This window comes from Lactuca serriola, chromosome 6 (genome assembly GCF_051521515.1).
Source record: "Lactuca serriola cultivar US96UC23 chromosome 6, Lser_US96UC23_V15, whole genome shotgun sequence".
In the NCBI taxonomy this organism is placed as follows: Eukaryota; Viridiplantae; Streptophyta; class Magnoliopsida; order Asterales; family Asteraceae; genus Lactuca; species Lactuca serriola.
The window spans coordinates 95411969-95424864 of record NC_136413.1 but is presented as its reverse complement, the minus strand read 5'-3'; the positions used below and the strand labels follow the sequence as shown (position 1 = coordinate 95424864).

The 12896-nt window shown below is 36.4% G+C and overlaps 1 pseudogene across 1 annotated transcript; it reads left to right on the top strand.

The window, feature by feature from the left end:
- The first annotated feature begins 2421 nt into the window (after positions 1 to 2421).
- On the top strand, positions 2422 to 4101 carry LOC145058106 (protein NAR1-like; annotated as a pseudogene). The gene is made up of 6 exons (XR_013686229.1): positions 2422 to 2576; positions 2714 to 2900; positions 2989 to 3115; positions 3263 to 3416; positions 3583 to 3635; positions 3704 to 4101. The product of XR_013686229.1 is annotated as a protein NAR1-like (transcript).
- Positions 4102 to 12896: the final 8795 nt, after the last annotated feature.

Here is a 12896-nt window from a genome sequence, read left to right as displayed (position 1 = left end):
CATGAGATTCAGAAAAAATGCTAGCTTTATAAGTATGTATGATAATAGACAATATGACGACAACAGTCACCTAAAATACTTTACGTTTCTCTCCTTTTCTCCCACGCGCGAGCACATTTATATTCTTCCACGGCCGCCGATGACAGCCATATGCCCGTAAAAATCCTTTCTACCATATATTCCGGACGAAACTTAATTTCCCAGACAAGCAACATTCCCTTTCAATTTCTACCATCAAAATCACGCCCAGTTTGACTCTAAATCACAAATCAACTCGAAAATATGTCGGGAAAATTCTCAGCCACACTAAGGATCGGCGACCTTAATGATTTCATCGCACCGTCACAGGGCTGTCTTGTTTCTATGAAGTCTGGTTCCGCTGGGCTCGTTGATAAGCCAAAGGTTTCTATCATCTCTACTTTCTGAACCCTAGCTTGTTTTATACTAATCATAACCCATGTTTTAGCTAATTGTTCAATTTTTATCGATGCTTTTGACTTGGTCGTTATTCTACTAGCTTCATCAGGAATGTGTTAGAGCACTAGAACGTAGAACTCTCTGATTTTAGCTTAACTTTTGAATGGAAAGGAGTAGCTTTGCCAGGCTTTATTTGTTGACAAAATTCCATATATTCGCAAATATGACAACAATCGAAAATTCGAGAATTCGCAAAAATTTGCAAATAATCAAAAGTTTCAAAATGTTGGCAAATTCACGAATACTTCATCAAGTTTGAAAAATTCAACTCAAGCCAAAGTGAAATTTTCACCAAAACAACCAAATTTTCCAAATCCTTCAGTCTCAAAACCGACCAAAGTTTCATATACAAAAGGAAAATCTTATGTAAGTACGATCAATCGTTGGTTTGAAGGGAAAGGAAGAAAATATCAAAGTGGGATGTTTTCAGAGCAACAAATCAAGAATGCATTTAATGAGTTCGCAAATAACTCTTCCACTACTAGTTCAACATCTCATAATTTGCAAGTTCCGGTTCAAAAATGGAAACCAGTTATCAAAAATGTGAATGTTGTGAAGCATAAGATTACAATCAATGGAAATCCAAAACTATTGAATGACTATATCTCAATATCTAGATTTGATGATGTTGTAATACACACAAAAAATACATTAGGAACCTAATATGGACAAACGGAAAACGTTATTACCCTCCTAAGTCATTATCCCATAAAAAAAATGAAATTATAGTGGTTTTTTTCGTCTCACTTGCTTTTTATCTAAAAATAACATACAATATGACTTAATTATATGTTAAAATAAAAGACAATATGATGGATACAACCGTCACCTAAAAAATACTTTACGTTTCTCTCTTTTTCTCCCACGCGCGAGCACATTTATATTCTTCCACCGCCGCCGATGACCGCCATATGCCCGTAAAAATCCTTTCTACCATATATTCTGGACGAAACTTAATTTTCCAGACAAGCAACGTTCCCTTTCAATTTCTACCATCAAAATCACGCACAGTTTGACTCTAAATCACAAATCGACTCGAAAATATGTCGGAAAAATTCTCGGCAACACTAAGGATCAGCGACCTTAATGATTTCATCGCACCGTCACAGGGTTGTGTTGTTTCTATGAAGTCCGGTTCCGCTAGGCTCGTTGATAAGCCAAAGGTTTCTATCATCTCTACTTTATGAACCCTAGCTTGTTTTATACTAATCATAACCCATGTTTTAGCTAATTGTTCAATTTTTAATGATGCTTTTGACTTGGTCGTGATTCTACTAGCTTCATCAGGAGTGTGTTACAACACTAGAACGTAGAATTCTCTGATTTTAGCTTAACTTTTGAACGGAAAGGAGTAGCTTTGCCATGCTTATTGTGAATTTAACTGCGCGTCTAAGTTCTAACCCTAGTTCGTTAGCTGTAGAACCATTCACATTTGTTCTAGCCTTTAACTTGCTTCTAGATTTTGTTCGAATTGTAACCACACTAGAATAGTAATATCCTATGATTCTATTCAGAAAGTTGCCGTCTTTCAGTTTATCATTACATCCAAAAGGTGTATGTTTCGCTTTCAAATTGCAAACCAGTCTATAAAAAGTATCACAAATAGAATTGTATAGGTGTTTAACTTCTGACTTAATTGGCAACAATTTTGCATTTGAAAAGTTTAGGTTTGACATGAGTATCAAGTTGCATCTTCTTTGCTGGAATATCAAGTAGGCTCTATTACACATATGACTATTGTTATTCACCAAGTGCTTTTTCTTGAACAGAAGTTGGTAAAAACAACACCTGTTAAAGAGACTCTTGAAACAGATCCAGTAAAAATATCACTCAAGGATTGCTTAGCATGCAGGTAGCACTTCCTGATCACTAACTCCTAGAAGCCATTATACATCAAGTGTTGATGAATTGAATTGGTAACAATAACATTGTTGTAATCATGCAGTGGGTGTATTACTTCTGTAGAGACTGTTATGTTAGAGAAGCAAAGCTTGGATGAGTTTCTATCCAATATAAACAATGGCAAAACTGTTATTATCTCTCTTTCACCTCAATCAAGGGCTTCCATTGCTGTGCATTATGGTCTTTCTCCACTTCAGGTAAATTCCTTTATATTATCAGCCTTCCACTTTCTTTATGAATCAATATGCAACGAGATAGAGATAGCTTTCTCAAAAATGCTTTTTTTTTTTCTAAATGAAAATTCAGTATCTGTTTGTGAATGGCTTGCTTTCAGGTTTTCAAGAAACTGACCACACTTTTCAAATCTTTGGGGGTTAAAGTTGTATTTGATACAAGTTGTAGTAGAGATTTGTCTCTTATTGAATCTTGTAACGAATTCATATCACGTTATAAACAAAGAAATTCAGATGACAAGGAATCTTCTAGATCGTTTCTACCCATGATATCCTCTGCATGTCCAGGTTGTGTATTATAGCATCCTACTTTCATCTCTTTCTATACATTTTTTTTTCTTTTTAAGATTTAAGCCTTTTTGTTGTATACTTTCAGGGTGGATATGCTATGCTGAAAAAACACTTGGTTCGTATGTTTTGCCATATATTTCTTCAGCGAAGAGTCCTCAACAATCCGTTGGAGCTATCATTAAGCACCATCTATGCCACAAGCTAGGTGTTAGGTGATCATCTTTTCTTATTGTATGTCATTAGTTTGCACTAATTTGAAATTACAAGATTAAATTTTTAAGTAGAATGGTTTAATAAGAAATAATTATATTATTGAGTATTATGCTTTTACTTGATGTTTATGTGCATTAATTGTATAGGGCAAGTGAGATTTATCATGTGACAGTGATGCCTTGTTATGACAAAAAGCTGGAGGCTTCAAGAGATGATTTTGTTTTTCATGATGAATCTGGTGAAATGACTACAGAGGTAGATTCCGTTTTGACAACTGGAGAGGTCTTAGATTTAATACAGGTAAACACTCAACAATGAAATGAATTTCGCTCTAGTTAAAAATAAAATATGACTCATCAAATACCTAAAATATCCTTCATATGATGATGATGGACAAGGGCAAATATAGGTAGTTTTGATATGAGGCGAAAATACATAAATAAATCTAGTTTTGTTATTTTTGCAGACAAAAGCAGTAGTAGATTTCGTGAATTTGGATGAATCTCCTGTTGATAAATTGTAAGTGTACATATTTGGGTAAATTTAAAATTTTGTTGAAATAAAATTAATATTTATTTGATTAGCAGGTTATCGAATGTAAGTGAAGAAGAGAATCTTTTTGGGGTTAGAGGAAGCTCAGGAGGATATGCAGATACAATCTTTCGTTATGCTGCAAAGACACTTTTTGATCAGGATCTCAAAGGCCCTTTGGATTTTAAAACCATTAGAAATTCTGACTTTCAGGAAGTCAACTTACAAGTATGTTGTTGTGTTGTAATCAAATGAGACTATTTGGATTTTTTATTTTTATTTTTATGTGAATGTGTAGGTAGAAGGTAAAACAGTATTGAAGTTTGCATTGTGTTATGGATTCCGAAACTTGCAAAATGTAGTCAGGAAACTTAAAATGGGAAAATGTGACTATCACTATTTGGAGATCATGGCATGCCCTTCAGGTATAAAAACTTAATTTTTATTTTTATTTTTGATTTTTATGAGCTTATTATATTTTTGAAAAATCAGGGTGATTAAATGGAGGTGGGCAGGTGAAGCCAAAATCAGGACAATCTGGCAAAGACTTGATTCAAGCATTAGAGACCACATACATGCAAAATGTAAGTATTCATGTTTTCTTTCTTTTACTTTGATTTAATTATTTATGTTTTGTATTATATTTAGATTAAATTACACGAATGGTCCCTATGGTTTGCGCGCTTGGTCCCTAACTTATTTTTTTAACTCAGAAAGTTCCTACTGTTTGTTTTTGTTACACACTTGGTCCCTACTGATTGTTTATGTTACGCGCTTGGTCCCTGTCTTACCTAAAAAGAAATTATTTAAATAAGGAAAAATGGTGGGGTAGGTAAGGTAAGGCGAGGGGATGGGGTTGGAGGTATGTTTATTTAAATAAATTAAAAAATCAAGGGCAAAATAGTATTTTTAGGTAAGAGGGGGACCAAACACATAACAAAAACAAACAGTAGGGACCTTCCGAGTTAAAAATATAAGTTAGGGACCAAACGTGCAATTTACCCTAAACCATAGGTACCATTTGTGTAATCTACTCTTAAATTTATATTTATGTATTAATGAAAAATGAATGTTAGGTTTTGGTTGTGGATCCATTTGAAAACATGATGGTGAAGAGGTTATACGAGTCATGGCTGGAACATCCGGGTTCAGAAAAAGAAAAGCAACACATACACACATAATACCATCCTATTGTAAAAAGCATTACTTCTCAGCTCAACAACTGGTGAACATTAATAACCACTTTCAACTTCTCATGTCCTTTAATATTGACATTTTTTGCGTTGACTTTATGCCAACCGGTGAAGAAGTTGTAATTTTGAATTTTGATGGTGGCCATAAAAAGATTTATTCTACATTCATACACACAAGAGAAAAAGGGGTTGGTGTAGGTGTATTTTTATTTCTTATGTATTTTGTAGATATATATTTTGTAATTTTTATGGAGAACGTGTATAATTTTATCTTAGTTTGTTAATTCGATTTGTTTCCAATGCACTTTATACTAAAACACCCTTGTTTTCTTCTTTTAATGGCTGCCTAATAACATAAATCATCAAAAGGGAGGGTTGATATAAAAAAATAACAATATTTTTAACATTTATCTCAGGTGTCCTGGTCAGGTGAATATACTTTATAGTTTGGTACATAAATCATCAAAAGGGGGGAGCCCGTGGCAGTTGAAATAAGACCATGTGGAGAAGCCCATGACATTTCTTGGTAAAGATTATGGGGGGAGCCCATGGCATGAAGGTATAAGACCCTGGGGGAGCCCACGATATCCTTATATGTTGGTATGCATGGCTTATGTGGTAGAGATAACTTTTATAGCTAATATGATATGTGATATGTGGTAGAGATAGCTTGTATATCTAATATGACATGTGGTAGAGACAAATTTTATAGCTAATATGATATGTGTTATGTGGATTGTGTGTGGGGTATGTTCTAGGCAACTCACTAAGCTTTATGCTTACGGTTTACAATTTTTATTTCAGGTATCATCGATTTGGAAAAGAAGGGCTCGGATTGATCGTAGTGCACACACCTATGATTTCTACAATGAATTATTTTGAGATGAACTTTGATAAATGTTTTTTTTTACTTAATGATGAATTGAAATGTTTGAAATAAATGGTATCAATGTTTTAGCTATATTAAAAATAAAATCTTTACCATTGATTTTTGGGTCGTTACAAGTTGGTATCAGAGCCTTGGTTTTAGGGATTCAGACATACTTTCGGGTGATTTTGAACTCAAACTGAGGATCTGTAAAGTTTTCAAAAAGAAAAATGTTTTCAAGGAAAAAGTTTTCTAAAGATAAGAAAAGGTGTGGTGCCTGCAATCGGCCGAACTCAAGTAAGTTTCCCCAAAATACACATATATATTATCTGTTATGATTTGGTTTATGCATAGGGCTAGGGGAGATTCCTTTATATGTTGTATGAGCTGGTAGACTTGCATGTTAGGGCTGAGTAATCAGCGATAGTTTGGCCTGATATGTGGTGTTTGAAGCCTTGGGAATATTGGATGCCATGCTAGAATGAGAATGATTATTGTTATTGGTAATTGCTAAGTGTATGTTTTGAAAATTGTATACGGTTAGGATCTTATAGCCTTAGAATAAGTGATTTGGCCTTATTTCATGTTCCTTGTATGGTTGTGGTCCTAGGGTAGAGTCTATTATTCGACAGTCTATAAGATCCTGTTCTGTGTATAATTTGTATGCATAAGACAACCAACAGTAAGGATGGATGGATGTGGACAACATGGGTTGTGGTATGTGGGCCGAATGTTTTATGATAGTTCTTTGGATTGGAGTGTAACTGCACGAATGTTGCTTGCTTTGTGCTTTGTAGAACTCTTGAGTGATAGGAGTTAGCTACTAAGTGGATATGACGATATCCAGGAGGTGGATGGTTGGCATCATGGGGAGTTCTTTAGTAGCTAATGGCAGGGCGAGGTTGGGAACCTAGGAAAGACTAAGATATGCTCTAGTGAGTTGGTGGGACGGTGTGGTGAGGTTGGGAACCTAGGGGGAGCCTAGGGGTTACTTTGGTGGGTGTTGTGTTGCTGTTTAGCGGATATTTGGTGCACCAGTGGAGTAGGTGACTTAGAGAATTCGGGAGGATTGCTGAGGAAAGTATGGATATGTGTGTAGGTATTATGAGCCCGTATTACTGAAAGCGCAGGATCCATACTCGAATCGGTGAGAGTCTTGGAGAATCTAAGAACCCTATGGGAAGGAGAATTATTGGTTACGTTTGGATCATGGGGATAGCTGCTTTGCCGGATAAGGATGAGTACACAGGAGGAGGGACTAGGGTTTGGTCACGGCTTCGGTGGTGAGCCAGTTAGTGGAAGGACTGTCTGGGTTTTGAGTTCGCCTTAGATCTCTTGTATCAGGCGGCAAGGATTGATTGTGCGATCTATTGCATTTTCAGGATTGGAGACTATGTCTTCGGGGTAATTAGTAGCTCGGTTTAGAGCAGAGGTTGCTCCAGCTATTGTAGTTCAGCCATTGACGATTGACCTGGAGAGTGGGTCAGGGTGCGAGACCCTGAATGATATGGGTCCAAGAGCCCGAGAGCGGGAGATCGATTTGGAGTACCTCGAGCAGAGAGGTTCAAGTCATGTGAATTTAGTGGAGGATCTCGGGAAAAGATCCAACATATTCGATCAGCTTTTGAGAGGCTAGCATGGCCGGATTCGATGCACCGCTTGCGGAAACCACACGATGGAGGTTTGTTCCAAGGGTTTGGATTATCATTAGGATCGGAAAGAAGAGTTACACCATGTCCTCAGGGCGGAAGAGGTAACACGGGAGGAGGTGGTCGGGATTCCTTCAGGTGGATATTAGGAATTTGCATCATTTTGGAATTGTGATAAGTTGGATCTTGGGTCGGTTCTCTGCTATAGTCTGAGTTAGCAAGAGTATCAGGTGCCAGTCAGCATGCCGATGAATCTTTGAGGAATCTTCAGACAGACGTCTCTCGTGGAGCGGGTTCCGCATGTACCGTGATTGATCCGATTCGTTGTCGAAATTTGTTCAGTGTTCTGGGTTGCTACAAGTGTAGCAGGTTTGGCCACGTCAGTAGGGACTGCCCGTAGGGGGCAAGTCCGTTATATTGTCGTTGTGATCATGTAACATCCCAATTTTCGAGACCAAAAATTTCATTTCTAATAAATACTTCACAATGCAGTTTACCAAAACATTACCAAAGTCATGTCATTTTATAAACAAAACCATAACAACGTGTTCGGAACCAACTCAACACATGTAATATAAATCAGAGTACAATCCTAGAAACTTAATGTTGAAACCATATGAGTGTGAGTGTGTGATGCGCTGCTACACCGCCGACTCCTTCCCCTTGGAAGAAGAGGTACCTGAAACCAAAACTAAAATTGTAAGCACGAAGCTTAGTGAGTTTCCCCATCATACCACATACCATATAATCACATAGCATACATACTACCGGGCAATTCTGGGGTGCCCGAACTACCCATGTCAAGCCATTATGGGGTGTTGACCTACCCATGTCATGACGTTCTGGGGTGCCGACTACCCTCCGGTCTATCTCAATCGGCAACGGGGACTATTTCGCCCCTACCTCTATCATACAATAACAAATATAATCATACGGTCAGGCATATCTGGGGTACTGACCTACCCTTCGGTACTAACGATCGAGTCAGGGAAAAACTATTCCCTGCTATTACCACTAACTCATATAGCACATCACATAAGCATATCTCATAAGCATACCACATACGCATATCTCATAAGCATATCACATAAGCATACGAAGATAATTATCACAAAGACAATTATCTATCAATTACTCTTGTTGGTGGGTCGGCATTGTGGCCTTAGACCCACCCCTATTGGAAGGTAACTCACCTCGATGTCGTGTAGTGTCTGAATTATCCTCGGCGTGCAAATCGACTCTTCTCGACTCCTCAATCCCTACACGACAACCCTTCTAAGTTATCAACTTAAATATGCAACCCCAACTAGGGTCAACTCAATTTAGTCAAAGTCAACATTATTCAAAGTCAACATCCAGTTGACATGACTCGCTGAGTTGGTCTACCCACTCGTCGAGTCCATATTTGTCACACCCCAAAACTGGAACGGCGGAAACGTTCGGGGGTGGAGGACGTCATGGTTAGTATCACAAGACATGCATCATAGTAATCAAAGTAATGAACAACCATTTCATTAGAAAGAAAGTGTTTACAATGTGTGTGTTCACAAAACATAGAGTACATAATCAAATAACAAAACAAGACTTGGAGCTATACTGCTCCATCTTCTGAATTCCCAGCGCGAGTACCTGTCTACTAGTTCCCTGAGAATACAAGTTATTTGAAAGAGTTTATCAGCAATTAAGCTGGTGAGTTCATAAGATTTTAGTGATGTAAGTAAGTTGTAGAAAGTTGTTGTAAAATGTAGTTGAAACGTGTAGTAAGTTGTAAGTTATGTTTAGAAAAGTTCGCCTGTTCCTCTAGAAAATCCTATATTTCCTGCTTTGAAGAAAGATAAATAAAAAATGACTCTACAATCTTTTTTATGAGTACTAAATGGATACAGTGTATGTTGAACAACCACCAGGATTTATAAGCAATGAACATCCTAATCATGTTTATATTCTAGACAAAGTTGTATATGGATTAAAACAAGCACCAAGAGCCTGGTACGCAACTCTTACAAATTTCTTGAAACAATCTAAATTTAAACAAGGATTAGTTGACCCCACATTATTTCGCAAGAAAGTTGGGTGTCATCTAATGCTTGTTCAAATTTATGTTGATGATATTATCTTTGGCTCAACTGATCCAGCATTGTCAATTGAATTTGAAAATCTAATGAAAAGTCAGTTTGAAATGAACATGATGGGAAAAATTAATAATTTTCTTGGCTTAAACATAAGACAGAACAAGGATGGAATCTTAATCAATCAAGAAAAATATACGAAGAACTTGCTTGAAAAGTTTGGAATGTCTAATAGCACGAAACCCAGAGTACCAATGGCAGTAGGAACAAGACTAACTCCTTCGTTAGATGCTCCTGCTGTTGATTTAACACTTTATCGAAGCATGATAGGGTCTTTATTGTACTTAACTGCAAGTAGACCTGATATTATGTTTTCGGTTTGCAGTTGTGCTAGATATCAAGCTAATCCCAGAGAACCTCATTTGACTGCAGTGAAAAATATTATTCGTTATCTTAAGGGAACAGTTTCTCTAGGACTTTGGTATCCTACGAAAACGGGGTTTTTCATTCAAGCTTTTTCAGAATCTAATCTAGGAGGATGTACTTTGGATAGGAAAAGTACGAGTGGTGGATGTCAACTATTGGATGGGAAGTTGGTGAGTTGGCAATCAAAGAAACAAACTTGTGTGGCTATATCAACTGCTGAGGCAGAATACATTGCTGCTGCTACCTACACTTCGCAAATTATTTGGATTCAGAGTCAACTTCGTGACTATGCAATAAACATGAAAAATATTCCTTTGTATTGTGATTCGCAAAGTGCAATTCGCATTTGTCATAATCCAGTACAACATTCAAAGACAAAACACATTGCTCTTCGATATCATTTTATCAAAGATCATGTGGAAGATGGGAATATTCAAATTCATTTTGTTAAAACAACTGAGCAACTTGCTGATATTTTTACAAAACCACTTGATGAAAAATCATTTGTTAGAATTTTAGCAGGTTTGGGGATGATTAATGCGAATTCAATTTCAACAACACATGCCTAAAAGTCTTGTTCAGCAGTTAAGAGTCAAATTTGTTCAGATGTTACTGTTCATTCAGAGGCTTCGCATGGCTTCGCATCCACATCTTTTCGCATCGGAGATCATAACAACTAAGGTAAGGTTTACGACTATTTTTTTTTTAATTTTTGAAAAATCAAAAATCCAAAAAGATTTTATTTTGTTATGTTTTTAATTTTGAAAAATTAAAAATCCAAAAAGATTTTATTTATTTTTTGAAAAATTCAAAAATCACAAAAATATTTTTGTTTTCTTTGTTCTTTAAACTTTGTGTGCTGAGAATTTAATACAGGGTTAAAATGCGAAGAGGTTATACTTATTTGTTTCTATGGGAAAGTATTAAATTTCTTTTAAAAACTAGTTAGGATGTCCCTAGAAGCATGCTGCTGTATGTAGACCAAAAGCCTCAACACGACTCTATGAGTGAAAAGAAAGCCTTAATGAAATTATCACATGAAAATTTCTTCCCAAAAAGGCTTATATTCGCATAAGTCAAAAAGAGCTACCTTACTCTTCTCAAATGAGTTAAGAGTTTTCTGTTTTGTCCATTATAACAGAGGTACATTTCGATTCTTATCCAATCTTTTTATACCAAACAATTCTTTTACTCCAAATTTTTTGAAAAGATTTGTCCTTTAGGTCTTTGATCAAACCAATCAAAACTTAGACAAATCACAAGTCTGTGTTTATGATCTAACATCATGAGTCCGTGATGGTGGTGAAACCCAAATATCATAAACCTTAAGGAATTGACGGGGAACTATGTTCCAGAAATTACGAAACATTTGTTTCAGTACCTTTTATACTCAAAATCATATTCATTTTTTTAGTGATCTTAATCAAACATTCGAAACCCACGATGTTTGTTCCCAACAAGATCCAGCATAAAAAAAATTTATGAATATGATTTCTATGTGAGTATATTTCGCAAATCCTAGTCATGATAAATATTTTCACAAGCCAACTTGTCACTGACTACACTGGTCAAACAAGTAATTTCATTTACAATTTCTCACCTTATGTTAAGGCTGATATGTAATGAAATTTCAAACCAATCCAAAATGTCTTTTAAAAGAAGCCCTTCGATAATTCTCTACAAGTATTCGATTGTAATTCACGGGAAACTACACAAGCTGTTGATTATCTCTCTTGATGATTAACGAAGCAACCTTTGCCTGGGGTTTTACTGCATTCATGTCAAATTAAATTTTTGACATCACAACATTCCAAATTTTCTTGTTTCTCATCTTATTCTGTTGACACAATGCACACATGAAATCTTTGAGGTTCTGAGTAAAACCAACTCAGACTGATGATTTCGCAAATCTGGCATATGACTTCACTTTATATCCCAAAAGTGAAAGAGCCTTGACTCCATGCGAAGGGTTTTAACGGTTCAGATTCTATAACGGGAAACTTGACAGGTTGTATACTCAAGATGGTTGATATTCTATCCGGTTTTCAAGGAGATGTGACAGTTACTTTTTGAAGCATGGTTATCTTTTGCAGTCATGATCCGATTTTCAAGGTGCCACATCGGATAACATTAAATGTATCCCACTTTAATTTCAAATCAATTTGAGTAACCTATAAAAGGGGGATCAAGAACACTATATACGGTTACGCAAACAGAACTCTCACAAACCTTCAAAGTTTTAACCTTGATCAAAACTTCATCTTTTTCAAAACCCATATAATGGTAGCCACTCAATCCAACACTGATGAAGTTCTTTCTCAATCCCTGATGAAAATCCAAAGCACAAACTATCAAGTTGATCCAAATGTATCTTCTTATCCTGAAGGCTTGAAGATGCTCATCGTTGCCCTGAAACGATCACCTCTGTCATGGCTATCCTTGGCAGCTTCAACGGCATCATACAATAATACATCGGATGTGATCACATTCAACTTGATCAACAACAAACGGGTCAAACTTTCCAAGAAGATGTTTGTTGAATTCTTGCATATTCCAAACAACCCTCCATTTGTCAAACCTGTTAACTCTCAAATTATCCACATGTTCAACGAGATGGGCCATCAACCAGAGCTTGAGAAGATCAGTGACTTTCGAAAGTCTGGGTTGCCGTGCATATGGAATTTCTTATTTGGAATTTTTCTTAGATGCCTAACCGGAAGATCAGTTGGACTGGATAGAGGATGAAAGGAAGTATATGCCATGGTTATGGGCATATACTATGATGTAAATGTTGATTATGCAACCCAATTATGGAAGGAATTTGTTAAGAGTCTTGAAAACACAAATTCGAAAAAGGGGATTTCGTGTGCAAGATATTGGAGCTTGATTCTGGAGAAGGTCTATGAAAAAGAAGCAATTCCAGTAATGGATGATGTTGAAGTTGCTGCATTTTCTTTGTATCAATTTCCAAAGGCAGTAGAAGATGAGGAAATTTTCACTCATGTGGCTTGCATTCCAGATGTGATGCTTCGCAAAGTATCTCA